Genomic DNA, 25,651 nt, shown 5'->3' on the forward strand with positions numbered 1-25,651 from the left:
GTTCTTGAAAAAGACCATCTAGCTGAAGTCACCTACCTCCAGTATATGAAGTTTTCTAATATTTCAAGGCATTGAATTTATCAGTTTAGGAATGTATGTACAATAAGATTGTGATGAATTTTATTGAATCCGATAGGCTATCAATTATTTAAATATCAATAATAAAATGACATCAATAAATTCTTAAATCATCAGACAATTGAAGAATTTGAAAGGAAATACGAATAAAACTGTTCAAGGCAGCAAATTAAGCATAAATTCAGATCCACACAAACCTAGGAGTAAAACAATTGTCTTGAAAGGGATGTGATACCAAACTTGATGGCTACAAAATCAGTTTCTCTTTTATTTTTCAATAACAAGCTTTTCCAAAATCTATTTTTTAAAAGTAAGGGTTTAATTCATTGGTATGTCCTTGGGGAAAAACCCTCCGGTGTCTGTCAATGACCTGATTAAACCATTTATAGGCTTCCTTCAACTTTCAATTAAAAACCTCAGCTACTTTTATTAACAGTCTTAGAGCACTTCAGAGAGTATATTGTTAATCCCATGAGTGGTCTCTTTCATTGAGTATTTAATTTCTTTTGTCTTGGCGTGTTCATCTCTATGAACTGTCCTTACAAGAAGTGCAGGGTGCTAAGAGGTATTTTTTTAAAAAAAATGTTTTTGGTACATAAATGACACAACATTAATTCAACAGTTGGAACCACATAATAAGCTAATAAGGTTCAAAGGACCATCAGGGATAAACAAAGAAACATTAACAATTGTTAGAAGTAAATTAGTTGTTAGTTATCTTCCTTTTATTTTAGATTAAAGGCTCAACTTCATTACTTCTAAGGCACTTTATTAAAAAATGGCTGGCTTTAAACTGCAACATTAATCTCTACAAAGTTTATTGCTGACTTTTCCATCCCACTGGGATTTTTCTCCGAACCACTAATTTGACGTCATTCTCAATTAAGTTTGCATGAACATATATATTGCCTGAATCTAGCATCTAAGGGCAGTTTATAGCAGTTTTAAGGATTAAAAAAATTCTGGAAACGATAGCTTGAAGGAGGTTCTAAAAATCCATCTCTAGCTTCTTCACACAGCTACAATTTCTAGAAGATTTACATTGACTAAGATTCTCACTTTCTCCAAATGTCCAAATTAGAGAAGCTGAAACTTTGGGTGGGTAAATCTATTGAGAACCATTAAGGACCCTAAATATTTAGGAATACTTTTTCATGCTTGCTTTGTCCCAAATTTATTCCTTTGCTTGTTTGTTTGTTTTTGTTTGTTTATAAAATGTGTTGGCTGCCCATCTTATCATAGGCTAATTCTGGGCAGCATACAGCCACAATATATATATATATATACATATACATTAAAACATAAATAAATTAAAGCCAAACATAAACATCTAAGGACACATGGGAAAGGTGAAGGCAAAGTGGGAGGAGGTGGGGGTCTGTTGTCATTTGACCAACTACCTCAACTTTGCTCTTCTGCCATTGAGACACCAAGCCAACTGGCAGACCTCTTTAGGACATTACAAAAGAACAGGAGGGTTGGGGCCAACTTCACATCAGGAAGCAAGATGTTCCAGAGGGCAGATGGAACAGCAGAGAAGATCCTTCTCCTGCATCCCACCAGTCGGAATAATTGGACTGATGGGACCGGCAACATGCCTCCTCTGCCATGGGATGAGACAGTCCCAAATGCAGCCAATCTCTGGATAAGTATCTTTACCTTCTGTCTAAAACTATATCACAGGCCTACTAGACTCTCCCATCTAATATTGACAGACAACTATAAATTGTCTTGGAAAATAGCTACCTAAAATAACCCGGGTCACTATGGTTTTCCCAGTGATGCCAGAAAGGACTAGATCAATATTAAATTTTAGACATAGAAAACCAAGCAGAAATTGTTGCTTTTTCTTACAATATATTTGTTAATAACCAAATTTTGGCTCCTATATTTGCATCAAATTTATATCACATCACCGTTCCCAAATTCAAGAGAGTTTTTACTTTTAGATGTAATGCTCTCCCTACAACTGTACTGGAAGGAAAATATAGGAAAACCCCTTATGAAACGTGCCACTTCCTCTGTGACATGGTGCTATAAAAACGCTAGTTTATGTTCTTTTGAACTGCTAGTTGTATAGGGACATTCACCACCAACTGATGTCTGTTTTTTTAACCTAACTTTCTTGGAGCACTCTGATAACTTTTATTTGCATTATTTACTAGATAACCAGAATAAATTTCTCTGCCCCCAAATTGGATTTTGTTTTGCTACATTATGTGTAAGCTTCACCCACAACTAGTTGCTAGTAGTCATTGTATTAAGAGTTGAATTTGTTTCAGTGAATGTATTTTTGTTGGTCAGTGACTGAAATAATGTTTCTGTCTGACTTACATATTTAGCAATAGCAGGTGAAGATGCTTTGATTTGCCTTGACAAAGCACTTCATCTCACCTGCAGTCTATGAATAGCTTCTCCCAGCCCTGGGAAAGGCTGAAAAAGGTGTTTGGCATTCAGATGCCTGATCTTTTCTCAATATGTTGGAGTAGCCTTCAAACAAAGTAAAGCAAAACAAGGCAGCTGCTGTCTTCCATATCTAAAAGCTAGATAGTTGTGGACTTTGTGCTATTTTGCTAGTATGCTAAAAATTCTTCCTATCTGTTTTGGATGGTTCTCAGGTCTCTAGAGCAGATTTGTGATGTGTGCAGAAGTAGAAAGGAACAGGAGGTGTGCAACCTTTTGTCGCAACCTTTGTCATCATGTAATTAAGCTTAGTCTCTGGACAGTACTTGAGAAGGAAAATAATACTCTCTCTTCCTAATATAATTCATAATATGCAGAGTAGCACATTAGCAGAGTATAACCTATATAACTTAATTAATATCCATTTTTGTTCCAGAAATAAAACTTTACCTGATTCAAGCTGGTTTAAGAATATATGTAACTTTAATTGTATAGCAGTAGAAAATAATGATTAGTCTCCAAAAGTGTTTAGGGAAATTATTCACATCATTATTTTATGGCTTTGTCTTCTAAATAATAATAATATTTACCATATAATGGGCAGGAATGTAACATGCCTGTGAAGTGGTGATACTGATGGGCCACTTGCTGTAGGACCATTTTCTATAAAAATGCAAGGTTATGGCATGAACTCAGAAGGAAGGGCAGATATGTGTACTTGCAAGGCTTGCACAACAATGATAAAGGGAGTGTGGACAGGTGGGACCCCTTTCAATGTAGAAAATGCGATGACTGTCAGGCACATCATATAAGACATATTGCTATAATAAGGAATAGGGGAAAGACAGAGCCAATAGAAGACTTGCTAAAAGTCTGCTAGGGTGCCTATTAGTTAACTTTTAGGAATATGGTTGAAATATAGCCCATGGAATACTTGTTAGATAACTTTTGAAGCCTTCATTAGTTAAGACTAGAAATATGGATGGCATGGAGCCAATAGAGGACCCCCTTCTGATAACCTTCAGGATGCCCATTAGACAATGTTTCTTTATCCCGCCTTGAAAAACTGTATATAAACTTGTTGAATCCTTTGTTCTGGGTCCTGGCATTTGGCTGGTTGGGACCCCTTTTGTCAAAGTGCTTCATTAAAAGAAAATAAAACCTGCACCTCTCGTCTGGTGTTCGGCACCAGGCTTGGACCCGAATTGGGGACAACAATACATTCTTGTGCAAAATGGTGAATGCTAATTATGATTAAAAAAATGAATATTTGCCATGTGGTGTTATATGATGGAGATGTGTAGGCCAAAAATGTGAGTAATAAATAAATATTTACACATGGCAGATTAGGAAGCAAACCAGAAACAGGTTGTCAGCAAAAATAGTCTTATAAAAATATATACTAATACTAAGCAGGGGGCTGGACCTGAAGACCTCCAAGGTCCCTTCCAACTCTGTTATTCTATTCTAAAATGTCATTATATAATGTGTGATGATATAATTATATAATACAACATGTGAATCATTAATTTTGTGGCAATTAACTGAGTTGTAAATGCTATAATATTCTATGTACTTGTATGAGATAAAGAATAAGTATGCATGCTGACAAAAGATCAAAAACAAAGTGTTAATTTTTCAGAAATTAAGCAATTTAAACTTTCCAGAAACATTTCTCCTTCTTTAACTTAAAAGAAGCTTTTAACCTATGTCAGACCCTAAGAAAAGAGCTCAACATTCTTTAGAATCCTGAAACTAAATATATTAATTGTGCTCATTGTTGACAAACAACGTATCATTACCTTTATTTCTAAAATACTGATTAATAGACAGAGCAATTCCTATTTGTTTTAGCATATTGTTTTGCACACTGTTCCTTAAGTTTTAATAAGTGGCTTGCAAAACTTATAAAGAGAGAGCTAATTTGAAATCTGACTTTGAGTCAACAAATACAGGAACTCTAGAAATAATATTTTGGTAAAGACTGACAATGAAGTTGTTCTGTCCTGGCAGCCAGCAACAGCCAGGCCAGCAACAGCCAAGTCGCGTCTGATTGGCTAAGACGCGGCTTGGCTGAGCGCGGGCTGTCAAGGACAGCTGATTGGTTTGCCTGCCTGACAGCTCCATATAAATAGCTGTCAGGCAGGGGAAAGCTATTCCTTTGCTGTATATAGTTGGTTGTTACGTTAATAAAGCTGTTCAGTTTTCCTCAGAACGCGTCCTGCCTCCTTCTTGTGGCCAATCTACAACACTGGCGACGAAGGTGGGATCCTGAGGCCACGCTGACACCGCTGACATTGCTAGCAACCAGCGCTATCTCCACCGGACGGAATTCCGCCGTTCTCTCCTCAGACCGGTGATCTCCTCCTAACGGCTATGGCGTCCCTGCGGCCTTTCGCTCCCTACGGGACAGCCGGCGAATCGTGGGCCGGTTTCCTCGAGCGCTTTGAGTGCTTTCTCATCGCGAATGGCAGGCGCAACTTGCCAATGGATGAGAAATGTAGTTTTTTTCTCAGTTGCTGCGGGCCAGCCATGTTCAATGCCGCTAGGGCGCTGGCTGCCCCCCGACCAGTCCACTCATTAGACTGGGACACCTTGATCACCAAGCTCTGCAACCATTACGTGCCCACACCATCGAAAATAGCGAGGCACTACGCATTCAGGCAATGCGTACAAAAGCCGGAGGAATCAGTAAGTCAATTCCTCCAATCCCTCCGCACGATGGCCATCCCCTGTGAATTCCTGGACTTAGATGACTCGCTGGTCGAGCAATTCATCTGCGGGGTGAAAGACCCTCGCCTCAAGAGGCGCCTCCTGGCCAGACCTGAGGTCACCCTGGCCGAAGCCATCGCCGAGGCTAGGGCGGCTGAGCTGTCAGAACAGTCCGCAGCCGAGATGGTCCGTTTCCAGGTACCTCCACCTCCTGGCCACACTTGCCTCATCAACCAGCTGGTGCCCATGACGGACCAGGAGGAGGAAGAGCTGGTGGCCCGCCTGGCGGCGATCTCGAGGAGGCGGCCCCAGCAACAGCAGCGTTCCCGGCAGACGTCAACACTGTGCCTGGGCTGCGGAGGCGATCACAATCGCGCAGATTGCCCCTTCAAGGCAGCAGTTTGCCGCCGCTGTCAGAGGAAGGGGCATCTGGCACAGGTCTGCAGGGCTTCCGCGCCCCAACGTTCCAGCACCAGCGGGCAAGTGACCGGGTCGTCTCAGCAAACCAACCCTCCACGCCAGCAGCAGAAGCCGCAGGGCGCCTTCTTCGCCGCTGACCAGCCGCAACTTCCACCGACCACCCCTGCAGAGCAGGTCTTCACCGCGGCTGCAGGTGCGCCGAGGATCCGAATTTCCCTCTTGATCGAGGGCTCACCGTGCTCCATGGAAGTGGACTCGGGCTCTTCCCGTTCCCTCCTGTCCTGGGCCGAATTCCAGAGTCTGTGCCCAGGGGTCAAGAGAAGCCAGCTGTCCTCCCCGGACACTTCTCTGCGGGACTATCAGGGGGCGGTTATTCCTATCCTTGGGTGTTTCTCTGTGGCGGTGGAGTATGGGGGTTTTAAGGGCCAACTACCTGTACTTATAGTTGAAAAACCCCTTCCTGCCCTTTTAGGGCTTGACTGGTTCCCTGAGCTAGGGCTCTATGTGCACGGGGTCCATTTCGCAATGGACACTTCCCCTGACATTGCCAGCCTGCTTAATACCTATGCTGATGTGTTCAGTGGGGAATTGGGGAAGTATAAGGGCACCCCCATCTCGTTAAATCTCGACCCCCAGGTTGCACCAATCAGGCTGAAGGCCCGCAGGGTGCCTTTTGCCTTGAGGGCCAAGGTTGACGCCGAACTAGACAAATTATTGGCGCAGGGCATAATAGAGCCCGTTGATCATTCCAGATGGGAGACCCCAATTGTGGTCCCTGTCAAGGCCGACGGGTCTATTCGTCTCTGCGCTGACTATAAGTCGACGATCAACCTTGCCCTCCAGGCAAACCCCTATCCAGTCCCTGTCGTACAGCACCTGCTCCATTCCCTGGGGCAGGGCTGTATTTTCGCCAAACTGGATATGGCACAGGCCTACCAGCAGCTCCCGGTGGATGACGAGTCGGCAGCTGCTCAAACCATTGTCACCCACCGAGGGGCTTTCCGTTGTCGCCGCCTCGAATTCGGCGTTTCCGTGGCCCCGGGGATCTTCCAAAGCCTCATGGAGCGCTTGCTCCATGGGCTCCCTGGCATGGTTCCGTACTTCGATGACGTCCTGATCGATGCTTCCAGTCGCTCAGGGCTCATCGAAGTACTCAGGAAGGTCCTCGATCGTTTTAGGGGCGCGGGTCTTAAATTAAAGCCCAGCAAATGTGTATTTGCTGTGCCTAGGGTGGAATTCTTGGGCTTCTTAATAGATGCCCAGGGCATCCACCCTACTGCAAAGGTTTCGGCTATCAGGAACGCCCCCACGCCTGCCTCCAAGGCGGAGCTTCAGGCGTTCCTAGGCCTTTTAAACTTCTACGCACCATTTCTCCCTCACAAGGCGTCACTAGCCGAGCCACTGCATCGGTTGCTCGACCGATCCGCGGCCTGGCGCTGGGGCAGCCGCGAAGCACATGCGTTCGCAGCTGTCAAAGACATGCTTACGTCAGCGGCTGTCCTAGTCCAATATAGTGACAGGCTGCCGCTGACTCTTGCTTGTGACGCCTCCCCCATAGGTCTGGGGGCGGTTCTGAGCCATGTCCTCCCAAATGGTTCAGAAGCCCCCGTGGCTTTTTACTCTCGGACGCTCTCCCTGGCGAAGAGGAACTACAGCCAGATTGACAAGGAGGCTCTGGCTGCAGTGTCCGGGATTAAAAAGTTTCACGATTACCTATACGGTTGGCATTTTACCTTGTATACTGACCACAAGCCGCTCCTTGGGCTTCTGGCCGGCGACCAACCTACCCCTCCCATCCTGTCCCCCAGGATGACCCGCTGGATGGAGTTCCTGGCAGCGTATTCTTATACGCTGTCCTACCGTCCAGGCAAGCAGCTAGGGCACGCAGATGCCCTTAGCCGCTGCCCCCTGCCGGAGGGTGACCCCACCCCGGTTCCGTCCACCTCTATTCTATCCATTGCCTCTTTGGATATGCCCCTGACAGCGTCAGAAGTGGCTATCCACACTAAGGCTGATCCTGTTTTGTCCCAGGTAGTCTCTTGGGTTTTAAGACGCTGGCCCCTGGGCAAACTCCATGAGGACTTCGGTCCTTTCAAAACTCGCCAACTGGAACTGGCTATCCACAGTGGATGCCTGTTGTGGGGGGACAGGGTCATCTGCAGCAGCTGGAGATTCATGGAGTTTCATTAAGCTGAATGTTTCTAGCTGCCATTTTGTTTCTTTGTTTTAAAACCCTTTCAAAATGGTGAAACTTAGCAAAATGCATTGCTTTTACAGTTCATCTAACAAAAGGCTTGTGCATTTATATGTTCATTTTACTTACATTAATATGTTTACTTTTTTAAAATCTGGATGATAACATAACATCTTTACTTTAGTTAACTTAGATTTGGGGCTGATTATCTGTAATTGGTGTTTTACTCAACTATATTCATTTTATCACAAACATATTTGTAGCAAAACTTAATGTTACGAAATGAATATTTTGATAATTCTTGTATTCATTTAAAAGGCAACCTAACTGCATGAAAGCATTTTCCTGGTGGTTTGATTTTTGTATGCCAAAACTGATGCCAAGTTGCCTATTAATTAATTTTAAAAAGACACTTATATGCAATTATTTAGTGAAACTTCAAGGACCAGAACTTCAAGGACCATTTTCAAAATTAAGAGAATACTTAAAATGAAAAATAATAGGAAAAGAGTTAAAAGAGAGAGAATGATTTAAGGATATTAAGAAGAATGTGTTATAATCTAGGTTGAGATGATAATACTTGTTGCTGCTGCAAAAGAGTGGCACAGATAGGAGAATATTTTTTTGGAGAATAAATTCCAGAGATTGGGAGGAAACATAAATACATCCCAGAAGTTTGTTGTTGTTATTTGCAAAGTCGTGTTTGACCCATCGCGACCTCCACGCCTTCCTGTCCTCTACCATCCTTTGGAGTCCATTTAAGCTCATGCCTAGTGCTTTGGTAACTCCATCCAGCCACCTCATTCTTTGTCGTCCCTTTCTTTTTTTGCCCTTAATCTTTCCCAGTTTAGGCTCTTCTTCAGTGAATTCTTCCTTCTCATTAGGTGGCCAAAGTATTTGAGTCTCATCTCCTTGGTGTCCTTTAGGACTGACTGGTTTGATTGCCTTGCAGTCCAAGGGACTTGCAGGAGTCTTCTCCAGCACCATAGTTCAACTGCCTCAATTCTTTGGTGCTCGCCTTTCTTATGGTCCAACCTTCACAACCATACATTGCAACTGGGAATAGAAGTTATAGTCCCAGAAGTTGGGACTAGACTAATTTGTGTAGGATTTTGATTGTGAGATAATCTTGAGAGACCTTAGCTATATTGTAATGTTGTTTTCTGATATTCTATGTTTTTGTTTTTGTTTTCTTATAAGATTGGATGGGCAGCTTTATAAAGTCTATAAATAAGAAAAAAAACATTAAACATGAGTAGATTTTATTTTGTAGCAAAAATTCCTTCAATACTGACATTCTGTTTGACTCAAACATCTCTCTCTATTTTTAAAAAGTCTGCTGGGAATAAAAATATGAATACTTGTCCCATTTAATATTGCTCTAAGCCAATTAATATCTTTATAGTTAAGGAATGTTGTTCACATCACTTTTAGTATTGAATTGGAAGGTTAGAAGTTTTTCCTTGAAAACATGCTATCCTTGTGTTCCCCTGCAACATTCTTCATTTTAACAAGTCATGCTTGTAAAATTGATCACTTCTTAGTTCAGAGAGAGATGTGTGTAAATGAAAAGGAATTTTTGAGTGAATAAGATCTTGTTACAAATTCACAGTGTACAGGAAATACAATTTGCAAAGTAGATTTCAAAGTGCATTCAAAACATTTGCTGGGCTTAGTTCTCCCTCATAGTTATTATAATTTGATAAAAAGTCATTTAAACTATATGCTCTGATTAAATCTACATTAGTCACATTTTTATGTCAAATTATGTTAAAGCAGAAATAATGATTAATTTTACTATAGGAAATTTCATCAAGTTATAATAATTTCAGTCTTATCTCTTGGAGCGGGATGTTTCTCCTATTGCTTTAAAGCTAATTTAGGCCACATTATATATAAAATTAAATCTTATTTTTATAGCTACACCCTTGGGGTTCAATGATAAGGTTTTATGAGCTAGAAATTAAAAGTACTGGTTGAAAATACTATTACATTGCACAGGCTATTAAGGGCAATTTACAAAGTTGGTATTAAAACTATGCACATTTTTCATTGTTAGCACTCTATGTTCAGCAAACTCATAGAACAATTTGGCTTATAATTTGATAAATAAAATCAATAGCATGGTATATATGTTTGTAACATTACTTCCCCTTTCCTCCAAACGTGCACTGTAGTAACTATGATTTAATATAGGAATGTGTTGAACTGAGAAAATAGTTTTATACCACACTTATTTAAAATTCCCTTTAGAAAGCGATTCTGTGGTGAGATATCCTACAGCTATTCATTAATATTCAACATCTTCAAGCATTTTTTTCAGCAAAAGAAAACAATATTTTTATGTCTCATATTCTTATTTCTCTAGAAAATATCCTAATCTATGGCAGCTGCCATTCTTTCCCTATCACTTAGTCTTGAATGCTTTCACAGTAACTTGGAAGTAGAGGTTGTCCATTGTTTGTAAGTCTCTCTAGGCAAGTTTTTAAAAATGTTGTATTATTTGTTAATTGTTCTTGACTTTATAATAAAAATTATATTGACATAAAAGAAGGCAAGCTTTGGCTGAATAGGCAGTCTTTTTTAATCAAAGCAGATTCATTACTGGTACAAAGTGAAATCAATGCTTTGATGGTACTGAAGTTTATTATTGGTTAGCAGGGGGACTGCTTGAATACTGCAGGGCTCAGGATGTAGGTAAAATACATAGATATTGTAGAGTATGATGCATAACTGGGAAAGAAGATTTAAAAGGTATATAAAGAGGGTAGTAATGTTAGAAGAAAAAGAAGTTACACTGCCACTTGGCGGTTGGAGGTTGAGACCTGGAAACATTGCTTTTTCTTTTTTCCCTTTGATCATTTTGACCTTGCACTTCAAAGGCTTCAGCTTGTTTATAAAGAAGAGCATGGACTACTTACGCAGGTGCTCTCTGGATGCTTGTTGCTATCTGGAAAGAAGTGATAACAAAGATTTGTTTTTAAACTAGAGTGGCTGATGAGAGCTAATTAGCTCGAAATAGATCTATACTAGTCTCCCTTTATTTATTTATCAGTAGAAATACAACACAAATATATATATATATATATATATATATATATATATATATATATGTGTGTGTGTGTGTGTGTGTGTGTGTGTGTGTGTGTGTGTGTGTGTGTGTGTGTGTGTGTGTGTGTATTTGTGTTACAACCCCTGGTATGCCCAAATATGGGAGGAAGCTCACTACTCCCTCTTTCTGTCCTTTGGCTCATCACAGAAAACCATCCAGGCAGAAAACCATATTTTTATTTTTAATGTTGCCTTTTTATATTTGTGTTGTATTTGTGCTGATAAATAAATAAAGGGAGAGTAGTATAGATCCATTTCAAGCTATTTAGCTCTCATCAGCTGGGCCCAGGTTTTAGATCCATTAAAACAAAGGTAAAATTCAGAATACTTTTATGCCATCATACCCATTAACCCTGTCAACCTCCTTCCTCCTCCCTCAAAAGACTATACCAAGATCAAGTTTGATGAGAAGACATTGGCTGTAACAGATGTTGACAATTTGTGATAAAAACATTTTTCCAAAGTGAACGGACTCCATCTTTTTTTACAATAAGATTGGCAAAATTGTTTTATGCATATTAAATGAACAGAATTAACAAAGAACATGTGTTTATATAGTGCACCTCCTTGAGGTACCTATCTGTAAGTGGGCAACTATATAAATATGATAAATGAAATATAGCACATAAATATTGTCTTCATGATTATTATGTTAAGGGAGACTCACTTTTCTCTGAAACAACAGCATATTGGAAGAACTATTGTCAGTAGACATCCATATTTTATAGCCTTGGGAAAACTTAATATATAATTAATTTGATTATGGAACAAGTAATTCGATTTTATATTGCCTCCATTAATTTATTAAATACTTTACAAGCATGTGTGAGAAATGCATAGGGAAATGAAATAAAACACCCCAAATGTTTAACATGTTTATAAGCTGTGAAGACATTTTAAAATACATCTAAGATTACGTTGCTGAAGGTTTTATGGAACAAATAGAGCTTGCTTTTTTTTTTGTAAAAAAGTTTTTATTGGTTTTAAAACATTTATAGGGAAAAAGTAATAGGGTACATATAAAATTTTAGTAGCTTCCATGTTAGCAGTAGAAATCCCCCCAAATCTTACACTTTTACAATTTTAAAGATAACATGTAAAGGATAGCATAAACAGAATTCTTACTTTATATCAACAACATGTTCAATCATCTCTTTCTTTGTCACTTTCTAATATATCAACAATTACAATAATATTTCAGATATATTTATTTTTGTGACCTGAGCCTTTTCGATATTGCTCCCTCCTCCCTGCCCCTGGGTGGAGCCGTGGCCCTCCCTTCTCCATATCTTGTACGTTGCTGCCTTTTTCCCCACCTCCGCTATCTTCGTCCTCTGGGAGGGAAAAATGTTTTTTAATAAAGGCCTCTGCCTCATCCACTGTCTTAATTCTAACTTGGCTTCCCTCCCAGTAAATCAGCATTCCTTCTGGCAATAACCATCTGAACCAAATTCCTCTATTGTATAATTTATTTGATAAGGAAGAGTACTTTCTCCTTTTTTCTCTAATCTTTTTTGGAATTTGCTTTAGAATGGTAATTTCTTTATCTTGGTATTTTAAAGGTCCCTCCCTTTGGGCCCCTAGTACCTCATCTCTCATGGTCCTCCTGAGAAATTTAACGTGTACCTCTCTTGGAACATTATGAATTCTGGCATATACTGAATTAATTCTATAGACCAGGTCCATATCCCACATCTGCTCTTTATTTCTCTTAAGGTATTCTGCTAAAATTGTGCTCATAATATCTTTAAGATCTTCATTTTCTGTCTCTGGTAGATTCTGGAACCTGAGAAAAAAAGACATTCTTTCCAATTCTATTTTGGCCATAAAGTTTTCCAGTTCTAAATTTCCCCTTCGGACCTCCTTAACCCTTTCCTCCATCCCAGCTGCACCTTCCTCCAGTACCGCAATCCTCTGTTTATTCTCTGTTGTGTTATGTTATACCCCTCTGAGTTCATTTTTGAGGTCTGCCACTTCCTTCTTCAGTTCGTTTTGACCTCTCATAATTTCCTAAAACATTTGGTTGACAGATAATTTTTTTGAACTTTCTCCAGCTGCTTCTTTTTGTAGTAATGAAGTAATTTTCGGCTGTTCGGTGCTTGGGCTGGAAGTCGTCAATGCAGGAGCTGAAAGTGACTTGCCTGTTGGAGGTTTCTTAGGTCCCATTGTCTAAGTTCAGAGATGGTGAATCTTATGCAAAGAAAATGGCATCGCTGGGGCGCGCAGCCGGGCTGGTCCAGGGTAGCACGGAAATCCAAAAGTAAAAAGTTAGTTCTCCTTCACTGTTCCAAGACATGGAGGTACACCAGGAAGGGGAAAACCAAATAATCAAATCCAGAAGGTCCACGAAGCAGAAGAGACCCGGAGCACCCTCAAGGGAGGTGTTAAAAGATGCCAGAAATCATTTCTTTTTTCCCCAGGGTAGTTTCAAAAGGCAGACTTCACTTATAAGTACAGAAACGAGAATGGAAGGAAGCCATTTTGTCTCCTCTTTTCCGCAGGGAGAAAAGCAAAAGTTTTAATTTTTTAAAAACAGCTCAGCAAGCACTCTTGCAACTGTGATTTCAGTCTTTCTCACATAGTTAATTCGAGTGGCAAGTCAGCCTTTGTTCTCTCTACATTCCGGAGTGGAGAGAGAGAGTTTGAATGCCGCTTTGTCCCGGGGGGGGGGTCATAAAAGAAAAACTCCCCCCTCCAATCTTCGGTTTAAAATAGATTGAACAAAAACTTACGATAGCCTGCTGCTTATCCGTTACCGATAGTTGAAGAGATTAGGACAGTTCCTCCACAACCAACATTTCAGCCACGCTTCGTTTGAATAACTTGTTTCCTCCAGAGCCCATTAGGCGAAGGGGCAAGCATGCCCCCCCTTCTGCTCCCCGGCTCCTGGGGCGAAGCTGGAAAACCCCCCACCGACTGCCATCGAGTCTGGGGGGTTCCAACAAGCTGCCCCTATGGCAGGGGTCCCCTCCAAGGTCCCCTGTGCTCCAAACGGAGCCCACTGAGAAGACAAGCGGCAGACGAAACGTCCGTCACCTGCAGGGACCAGAAGTCAAATCCAAATAGAGCTTGCTTTTGTAGTCATCTGGAAGAATTTGAAACTACAGTTATAAATAGTACATTTTAGTTGCTGCTACTGTTCTTGTGGACTGTAGATCCAGGTCCTAAATTATGCAGCTACATTAAATATAAAGATTCCTAGTACTAATAATCACCAAGGCAATTTATAAATATACCTGCAGAGTAAAAAAAAAACAATTTAGCAGGAGAGAAAGAAGATTTGAGATTAAAAAATAAGCTATTTACTTCACTCAGAGAACCATACAAGTAGCCTTCGACTTACAACAGTCTGCTTAGTTCAAAGTTACAACAGTATTGAAAAAAGTGACTTACGACCATTTTTCACACTTACTACCATTGCAGTATGCCCACGGTCATGTGATCAAAACTCAGACATTTGGCAACTGACTCATAATTATGAAGTTGGAGTGTCCCAGGGTCATGTGATCCCTTTTGCAACATTCTGACAAGCAAAGTCAATGGTAAAGCAAGATTCACTTAACAATTCTGTTATTAACTTAACAACTGCAGTCATTCACTTAACAAATATGGGAAGAAAGGGCATAAAATGTGAGAAGGTTCATTTAACAACTGTTTCACTTAGCAACAGCAATTTTAGGCTCAATTATAATTAAAAATCAAGGATTACTTTTATAAGCTTACTCCATAATTATAAGGACAAACAAAATAGAATTGTTTTGAAAATGTAAATTATTTTTTAACTTAGATTTTAAGATTTCATTGATAGATTTGATACAGAGTTGGAAGGGATCTTGGAGGTCTTCTAGTCCAAGGCAGGGAACCCTATACCGTTTCAGACAAATGGCTATCCAACATCTTCTTAAAGACTTCCAGTGTTGGGGCATTCACAACTTCGGGAGGCAAGATGTTCCACTGATTAATTGTTCTAACTGTCAGGAAATTTCTCCTCAGTTCTAAGTTGCTTCTCTCCTTGATTAGTTTCCACCCATTGCTTCTTGTTCTACACTCAGGTGCCTTGGAAAATAGTTTGACTCCCTCTTCTTTGTGGCAACCCCTGAGATATTGGAACACTCCTATCATGTCTCCCCTAGTCCTTCTTTTCATTAAACTAGACATACCGAGTTCCTGCAACCATTCTTCATATGTTTTAGTCTCCAGTCTCCTAATCATATTTGTTGCTCTTCTCTGTACTATTTCTAGAGACTCCACATCTTTTCTACATCGTGGTGACCAAAACTGAATGCAGTGTTCCAAGTGTGGCCTTACCAAGACATTATAAAGTGGTATTAACACTTCACGTGATCTTGATTCTATCCCTCTGTTGATGTAGCATAGAACTGTGTTGGCTTTTTTGGCAACTGCTGCACACTGCTGTCTCATATTTACATGGTTGTCCACTAGGAGTCCAAGATTCCTCTCACAGATTCCTCCTCCTGTTGAACAAGATACGACCTATACTGTACCTGTTCATTTCGTTTTTCTTGACTAAATGTAGAACCTTACTCTTTTCACCATTGAATTTCATTTTATTAGATAGTGCCCAATGTTCAAGTTTGTCAAGATCCTTCTGTATCTTTAGCTTATCTTCTGGAATGTTGGCTATTCCTGCCAGTTTTGTGTCATCTGCAAATTTGATGAGTTCTCCATTTATTCCCTTATCCAAATCATTGATGAAGATCTTGAAGAGTACTGGGCCTAAAACAGAGCCTTGGGTTACCCCACTGCATACTTCCCTCCATGTAGATGCAGTTCCATTGAGGACTACACATTGAGTGCGGTTGGTCAGCCAGTTACGAATTCATCTGGTGGTGATGCTGTCTAACCCACATTCTTCTACTTTATCTAGTAGTAGGTACCTTATCAAATGCCTTACTGAAGTCATTTTGACGGCATTCCTCTGGTCCACTAATTTTGTCACTTTGTCAAGGAATGTAATAAGATTAGTCTGGCATGATCTGTTTTTGACAAACCCATGTTGGCTTTTGGCTATTACTTTGTTTATTTCTAGGTGTTCGCTAATACGTTGCTTGATTATCTAGATTATCATATTACTATATATGTTGTTATTTTTAGTAGTCCTTAGTAGACTTTAGCTGATCAGGCATGAATCCTCAAGGATTTTAAAGATAGTTTATATATAAAAGAGATGGAATATGGGAAAAAGATTTGTTGTAGTTTAAGTTACTAAATAAGATACTAAAATTGTTTATACTTGTTGAGACAAAGGGGAAACTCATTAGACATTTCTTTTCTTTTTCTTTACCATATTCTTTATTTTCTTTTCTATTTTATTTTTCTTCTGCACTTTCTATTTTTTCTTTTTAGTCTTCATTAGTTTTTATCTTTTAAATTATATTTTAATAAGATGCTTGACTAATCAATCAGCCCAGTTTTAATAATGGAGTAATACTAATTACATCTTCCATATGATATGATTAGCAAAGTTCTGATATGCAGGGTTTAAATAATAATTAACATGAAAAGGGGAATCAGGAAGCTACATTTCTCAGTGGAAAAGAATGGAATGGAATTTTCTTAATCTTTTCCTCTTGCTGTTGGTCTATTTTTCCATTTTTTTAAAAAAAAAAACAGTCTTTTAAATGGTTTCTCTTCTGGCATTCTCACACCTGGGCTCCTCCATGGGGAAAATACTTCTTGATATTACTATTCTGGATAATGGGCAGAATAGAAGATATTAAATATATCCTCTCTCATATCTCATCTTTTATTATTTCAATTTGCAGCTTCTTGAGGATGCATTTTATTTTGAAAAGTATTTGGTCTATATGTACATTTGTGATTAGGTGTAAGAATTGTGATCACCTGTTTTCTTTTTAAACAAACCTTTAAAACTATTAATGACTTTTCTTTGAATGAGAAATACTAATTAAATTATTATGGCAATCATAGGTTCTACTGGAAAAGATGCAAATACTGAAGGCTAGGTTTGCATCATAATATCACAAGCACTTTTTGTCATTGATTAATACCTTTGATCATAACTTCATTTGTGCCAATTGTATTAGCTCAAAATGAAAAGTTGATTTTGTCTTTCAGAATCTTGTATTCTACCCACACCTTAATAATTCTGGCAATAGTGGAAGAACCATTTTTCTTGTACAAATTGCATGGAAAAATATGTGGTTTTTTTCCTCTCCTTATTTCTCCTCTGATTACTCAAGGGAAATGTTATTGAATAATTGAACTATTTGTTGGTCATAAAAGTATTTTAAAGCTCTTTGAAGAACATTAAGCTGTCTGTATTGAGGAGCATGTAAATAAAAAACGTAAAACATTATTTACTACTGATTATGAGTTAATATAGAGTTGTATTTTATTATATTTATTGTACTTGTGAGTGAGTGAATCCTTGGGTCAGCATATCAATAAGCCTGCAGTGTTGGACTAGTATTGGGAAAGACTCATGGCCAAGTCCATCCTTAGCAATGGAGACTCACTGAGACACTTCTAACTAATCATTCTTTCTCAGCATTTTCCACCTCAGAGTGAGATCCCAGAGTAACTGCCTTGAGATCATGGAGCAATGCAGGGTTCAAAATCCAATAAATAAAATGTGAGAGTTTCTAAATTGTATAAGTCAGTGGTGCAATTCAGTCGATTCTATCCAGTTTGGATGAACTGGTAGCGGTAGCGATGGGAAGCTCTGCCCACTCATCATGTCCTTGTTTTGACGCTCTGGACATACACATATTTGCGAACAGGTAGCGAAAGTAAGTTGACTTCACTCCTGGTAGAAGTACTTTTAACTTGTTAGTTCTCTAAAAGGTCAGTGTTAGCCTTCACCTCCTCAAAATATCTTCATTGCAGAAAGAAAATGCCCCACTTTTAAAACAGCTGGGGAATGCAAATATGCATCAAATAAGGATGCCGTGGTGTCATTTTTTAAACATCACTTTGAATTGTCTATGGAGATTCTCAGTCATCAAATGAACTTGCTTTGATGAATGAATTCAAAATCCACAGTTCTAATTGAATCACTTTCTTGAATTGGATCAGAGCCACTCTGACTACCTCAACTTGTTACTATAAAAAATGATCAGAAGAGAAATTCAAAGAAATTATAATTGGTCATTTGACTATCTTGGCTTTATGTTAAAAATATGCATATTGTAGAACCATTTACATCGGAGAGCCTGTACATAAATGGGAATTTACATAGTTCATATGCATTTATATAGCTTTTCTAAATTGAAGAAATGGCATTATGTTATTTAGTAGGCCTCTGCAGGTTATGGTTGATCTGCCTTGATGAAGTGAATCACCTTGGAGAGGTATGTCATTCTGGGCTGATAGAACAAAATACTTAATGGACACCTCCGCAGAGACATGGTCAACCTGTTGTTTGATGTAAATGGCTTCTGCCTGCCAACTCATGCAGAATGCTCAGCTATTTTGCTAGTTAGATATTATGTACAAAATACTTTAACAAAACGTCTTGAAGTGTACTTTATTTGAATTGCCATGAAAACGAAGGCACTTTGCAGAATCTTTTACATCTGAATGATTCATTAGAGTACTTGCTAATCCAGTCAAATGAATGTGTCAGTAATGGAGTAAGTTTTTCCTCAGAGTTTGTTTATACTGCCTTTCTGTGACTGGTAGACAGATACATTTTGTAAACAGAACATTTATTGGGTCAGTGCATAAACTAACTTGTAGAATTTAATCACTTTCTATCCTCAAATGCAGAAATGGTGCAATTGACAATTCTGCAAATGTTACCATAAAATGTCAAACCAACAAAATGATTTTTATTCATTTCAGGATTTGTTTGATGATAATATCAATTGCATACAGTTCTGTTTTTTCTTGATTTGAGTCAATTTTAAACAGTAGACTAAAGTCCTTTTCATGCATTATGAAATTGAAACCAGTACCTAAATCACATGATTTATCTTTTTCCTCAGTCATGCCGCTTGAGTAAGAAATTTTGCATACTTTACAATGAAAGCTTTACCACAAGCCAGAAACATGTGGTACTAAGAATTCCAGTTTGTGTAGAACCATTAACAGATATTCCCATCAGCAAAGGCCTTAGCTACAAATATATTTGCTTGAGAATAATATATATGACTTCAAGCGGTGGAAGATCAGTGCAGCTCTTTCCCTCTTTACATGTTGGCTTACAAAAGGATCAAATACCTTAAATTTGATATACTTTTAAAAATCAAATGTTTAAACATAATAAAATCCTTACATTCAATCAATCAACAGTTCAGAAATTATGTACATTGCTCAGAAGCACATTCAAGTGAGCTGGGTGGCCATTCATATTCAATTAATTAGTTATGCATTTTCCCCATATATATGGAATTATGCACAATGTAGAAGGATTATTTGACGATTGAATTCTTTATGAGTTTTAACCATCTAGAAATATTGCTTCTCTTGGTCTTCTCTTGTAGCCTTCAAATGGATTTATTTATCTTTTTAGCTATTCATATCAATTTAATATTATCAGTCTGAATCAATCCACTATGGACAAAGATTCTTTGTTTACCATACTGGTTTACTGCAGCTTGGTAAAGAGATTATTTTTAGTATTATTTTCTGGTCTAAGGCCTAGGAGTGAATAACTCGCTCAGGGTCACTCAGCCAGTTTCTGCACCTAGTGTAAATTAAGAAACCATATCAAAGCTCCTAATCCAGTGCACAATGCACTGTTTCTTTAGATTTTTTATGTTTGAATGTTTACTATACAGTAATATAAATAGAAAGAATAAAAGCATTTTTATCAGTATTTTTCAAAATGGTAACTAATTGAATTCTCTATCAGGAAGTACATCCCAGAGTAACAAAGAAAGAAAACCCTTCTCTAACAAAAGAATCTCTGGAAGAGCCTCTTTAAAAGTATAGTTTTCCACCCAACTTTTCCTTTTACTCTAACTCCAAATAATAGTTAATAATGTAGCATAAAGTCCCCTTAAACAACAAAACTGTTTTACCTCATTTGTCTTCTTGCCAAAGTAGATCAACTCAGAACACATCCAAATGTCAAATTATAAGAACATCTGACCAAGACCTGCCACCTAATAGTTTTTCTCCTTCATTTCAAAGTCTTGATTTTAAAATTTCAAATTATACTGAACTGATTTGCTCATCTCAAAGGCTGTCTGACACTAACCTTTTATAAAATTGATAGGACTAACACTGCATTGAACTACTTCCTGGGGTGCTGGAATATATTTTTGAAATCTAATCAGATTGAATTGTTTACTTCAAGACAAACAACATGTATCTTTTCTTGACTGATTGCAAAATAGTGATGAAGAATGAATCAAAAGATACCAAAAGCTATTAGATAAAGCTAGGCAAGAGTGAATTTAACTTACATTGCATATGATTTAAATTTTGTGTCTTTTAGAAGTCTATTATATCTTGAGTCATAAGCATATTCCTCCCCTCCCCCTTTGTTTTGAAGTAGGGATGGGCAGGAAGTTGACACAGAGTGGAGGTAATAACTAAAAGTAAATAATGGATTTAGTTTAAGTGTTGGGAAGGAGATATAACATAATAATAAATTGCAACATAATTTATAATCTGTAACATTAAAACCACATTATTGTTGGTATGCTTGTGTTCTAAAGTCTGTCTGTCTTCAGAAATATTGTTGACATGCTTATATTCTGAAATCTTCTCCCCATGCATTTTAATGATTTTTTAAGTAGACTAAATGTTTACTTCTAGTCTGAATGATAGCCAATCTTGTTTTAATTAAATATACCTACCCACGTTGTTTTTAACATATCAATGAATTCAAATCAGTTAACAAAATGCTAAGCAAATCAAATTTGCAGTCTTCCTACTTTGAATATCCACTTGTCTAGTTTCGTCCCACCTGCTGTCATGTGCTAATTTTTTTAAAGCTCCATCTATCTACTGTCCTCCCCCCAAAAAGACGAAAAAGCCAGAAAGAAATTGGTATTGTCCTGTGTTGTTTCATCCTTAAAGTGAAACCATTTACAAGAAAATTATAGGCCCCTAGTGTTGAAATTCTTTGCATATTAATTTTGTTAGCCTTACCTCCTGTGGTCTTTCATTCTGGAAGGCCTATTAGATAATATACAAGATAAATTTCTTTATCTTCAGCTGATGGGTGGGGGGGGGGGCATTTTCCCTATTGAATGTGAAATATGCTGTAGTTGTAACAAGCATTTCCCTATTTACTTATAAAGATTCAGGCTTCTGTCCTAATATCCATTGGCCTAAGACTATTGTTTATCAAAATCATACTTGTGTTGTCAATCATGTTCAGATGTTCTGATACTTTATATCATGTATTATCTGTATAAAGGTCCATGTCTTAAGAAGAGACCATTTATATTTAGCAAATGCCTTAACATGGCATATATGGCAAAAATGGCAAATATAATTTTTAAAATGCGTGACTATTTTATGAGATGAACAGTAGAATGATTATGTTTGAATTTGAGGGAGATGCCAGAAAAGAACAGAGCAAAATTATTTTTGTGTGGCAAAAATAATTCTATTTAGAGTTCAGACTCTAAATAGAATTATTTTTGTGTGGCATAAAATAATTTCGTTGTGTTCTTTTCTGGCATCTCCCTCAAATTCAAACATAATTCAAACACTGCCATCATGTCACGGTGTTTCTATGCACTCTTTCTAGAGTCTCAGCATCTTTTTTACATTGTGGTGAGCAAAACTGGATGCCGTATTCCAAATGTGGCCTTACCAAGGCATTATAAAGTGGTATTAACACTTCACATGATCTTGATTCTATCCCTCTGTTGATGCAGCTTAGAACTGTGTTGGCTTTATTGGCAGCTGCAGCATACTGCTGCAGAGGTGGATTGCTCCAGGTTTGGCTTGGATCGGCCAAGCCAGTAGTAACGGCGGCAGGAGGCTCTGCCCATCTGTCCGGATACCCGATAGTAAAAAAAAAAATTGGAAACCCACCACTGCACTGCTGATTGCTCTACCAGATAACTAGATTGGCAAAGAACTCTAAAATTTGAATTAAAAAAATCAAGTTTTTGCAGAAACTCTATTTGTTCAAAATGCAGCAATGTGTCTTGAAAAGGTGAATTGCTTTAACAAAAAAAGAACAAATATTTCAACTGCTGCACTAATTATTCAAATAGGTTTCTGGATCCCATTATAATTGATTCTTTTAACCTGTACAGCCTAATGACTTGGATTTTACACACTATTAGGACTGTCTCTTTTGACTTGAAACTAATAATTCCTCATGCATTTGTCATGAATGAGATAATTCTGCATCTCAACTGAAGGTAAGGGAGCAACTTTACTGAAGATAGTTCCTCTTAGTGGTGGCCCCTAACATTATGAAATAGCTTATCATCTGGTGTTGGTTTGTCCAATAAGCGAATGACTTTTTATAAAGCCATTAAAAGCATGTTATTCTAATAGGCATTTTAGTACTAATGGTCATAGCAAGCTACCTTTTATTTTTGTTTTTAAGTTAGTAATATTTTTACGTTTATTTAATTTATTTGATATATATTCCAGAAGAATAAAGGATACTGTATATAACACTCCAATCTTTTACACACACACACACACAATTCCATATATAGAGAATAATGCTTGTGGATTCCAAGTTCAAAACGAGAAATTCCAATATCAAAACTTGTTGTAACTGAAAAGACAGTTCTAAATTTTGTTGCGTAGCTTTAATCAAGTCAGGCAGGAGATGCTACTGTAGCAAATGGAATCCCCTTCTGAGACCACTGCCTAAACTGAAGAGACATTTTTACACCAAATTCTCACTATAGCAATTAGTAAAAATAGCACAAGCTACACTTATGAATTTATTATAATGCTCTTATGCTTGTTATACATCAACCTAAAAACATCAATTGATGGTGTGCTGAAGAAACAATTATCTGAATAACAACAACAACATAACAAAATAACATAACATAATAAAAGAATAACAGAGTTGGAAGAGACCTTGGAGGTCTTCTAGTCCAACCCCCTGCTTAGGCAGGATAACCTACACCATTTCAGATAAATGGTTATCTAATCTCTTCTTAAAAACTTCCATGTTGGAACATTTACAACTTCTGGAGGCAAATTGTTCCAGTGATTAATTATTCTAACTGCCAGGAAATTTCTCCTTGGTTCTAAGTTGCTTCTTTCCTTGATCTTTCCACCCATTACTTCTTGCTCTACCCTCAGGTGCTTTGGATAATAGTTTGATGCCTTCTTCTTTGTGGCAATCTCTGAGATATCAAAACACTGCCATCATGTCACCCCTAGTCCTTCTTTTTAGACATATCCAGGACAGTACAGTTCTTTATGTTTTATCCTTGAGTCTCCTAACCATCTTTGTTGCTTTTCTATGCACTCTTTCTAGAGTCTCAGCATCTTTTTTACATTGTGGTGACCAAAACTGGATGCAGTATTCCAAATGTGACCTTACCAAGGCATTATAAAGTGGTATTAACACTTCACATGATCTTGATTCTATCCCTATGTTTATGCAGCCTAGAACTGTGTTGGCTTTATTGGCAGCTGCAGCATACTGCTGCAGAGATGGGTTGTTCCAGGTTTGGCCTGGATCGGCCAAGCCAGTAGTAACGGCGGCAGGAGGCTCTGCCCATCTGTCCGGACACCCAATAGTAAAAAAAAATTGGAAACCCACCACTGCACTGCTGGCTCATATTTAAGTGATTGCCCACTAGAACTCCAAGATCCCTCTAACAGTCACCACTATTGAGCAAAGTGCCACTTCCTGCCTAGGCAGGGGGTTGGACTAAAAGACCTCCAAAGTCCCTTCCAACTCTGCTATTGTATTGTATATACTGCACCTGTGCCTTTTGTTTTGCTTGCCTAAATGTAGAACCTTACTTTTATCACCTTTGAATTTCATTTTATTAGATAGCAAAATAATAATAATAAACGATTAACCAGCTTATATGTTTTTACATAGATATTCAGTCTGTCTCTCAATTTAGAAATTATCCAACACATGCAAAAAAAGTTATATATAGTAATAACGAAGATATGTGGATTATGTGATACTATATTGTGTCATGTTTTAACAGACCTATATGTGTGGAGGAATGGGTGAGTCATTTCATTTACAAGTGTTTCATTAATGAGTCTCATGGGAGATGAAGATAGTATTCACTGACTTACTGGAGGGAGGATCTACAAAAATTGTGGTGTCATAACAAATGATGCTCCTTATTTTAATTGTGCATTGTAAGCCATGATGTAAAACATTCAACATTTGCTTCACTTTGATTTTCCATTTCTTTTTCTCCTTCTTCAGGAAATGCTAATATTTCTGATTCTAAGAAGTGCTGAGTACCCACAAATACTCGTTATTCAGTGGGAGTTGCGGGTGCCCAGCTCGTCTGAGGATTAGGTCGGTCCACCATTGATTCCTTATTTTCCTTCTCTTGCTCTCTGTTGCAAGTAGTTGAAATTTGCTTAATCTGTCTGCCATTAAAAAGTGGGCACGAAGAACATGGCATCAAAATGGGAGCACCCGATTTAGAAAATGTAAATAACGATTTAAAAGACACTTTGGAAAGGATACAAGATCAAGTTTGGTTATTTGTTTATTACTATTTTTCTGCAGAAGTAGCTATTGTTTGATGTTATTTAAAATATGACCAGTAGTCATGACCTTTCAGCAGCAGGAAATAAACTTATTTGGGACATGCACAGAATAATTTACTCAATATGTTCATTGCCTTACTTGGTGAAAGCGCAAATTATAAAAGCTATTATCTTTCCAGTGCAGTATTTTATTTAATTATTTGTACAATTTGTTAACTTCTACCCTTCATCATGGAATGATCCTACTGTGATCAGCAGCATACAGCAATCTCCATCATTATAAATGCAGTTAAATTTGACTGTCAATGTCAAATCATTATACACTACCTTTCAGCCATCCCAACTGGATATATAGATTTCAACTTGGCTTTAAAAACTCGATTAAAAAAAGTTTCACTATTTGGATAAATACATTATGCTGATGAGAGTCCATATGTTATTAAGACAGAAATGTTGATGCAGAATTTTAGTTTAAATTCTAAAACTAAAGGATTTGTTTAGGTAGCTTTATGGGTCATATCAGTTGACTGAAACAATTTTATGTGATGTCACATAGCTTTACTAAACTTTAACTGAATTGGTTACTTACTACATGATGTTTCTACTACTGCCATTACATTATTGGATGATAGGATAGAAAAGATTTCTTTTTGTGTAAGTATAAGTGAAATTTTATGACAATATAGGTGAAAGTTTATATATGACAGGGATGTCAAACTCAATTTTATTGAGGGCCATATCTGGGTTGTGTTTGAATTTGGGGGCCAGACCTTGGGGGGGCAGGGTGGGCATGATCAAGATGGGCATGGCAAACTCAATATCACTCATGTATCAAAATCACTTTTGCTAGAAGTTTGTTTTGCTAGAACTCTGCCAGCAAAAAAGGAGCTTGTGAGGGCCAGGTGTGGCCCTCCCGGGCTCCATTTTCAACTGCAACAGCCTCCTGTAGTGCTCCATTTTCAGTTGTGATGGCCTCCTGCAACCCTCTGCCAGAAACAACAGAGCCTAGGAGGCCATCGCAGCTGAAAATGGAGCTTGGGGGGGGGGGAGCACATGCAGCCCTTATGAGCTCCATTTTCACTGACAGAGACTGTGGGCCAGTCCTTCGTTGTT

This window comes from Natrix helvetica (assembly GCF_964273705.1).
Source record: "Natrix helvetica genome assembly, chromosome: 5".
NCBI lineage: Eukaryota > Metazoa > Chordata > Lepidosauria > Squamata > Natricidae > Natrix > Natrix helvetica.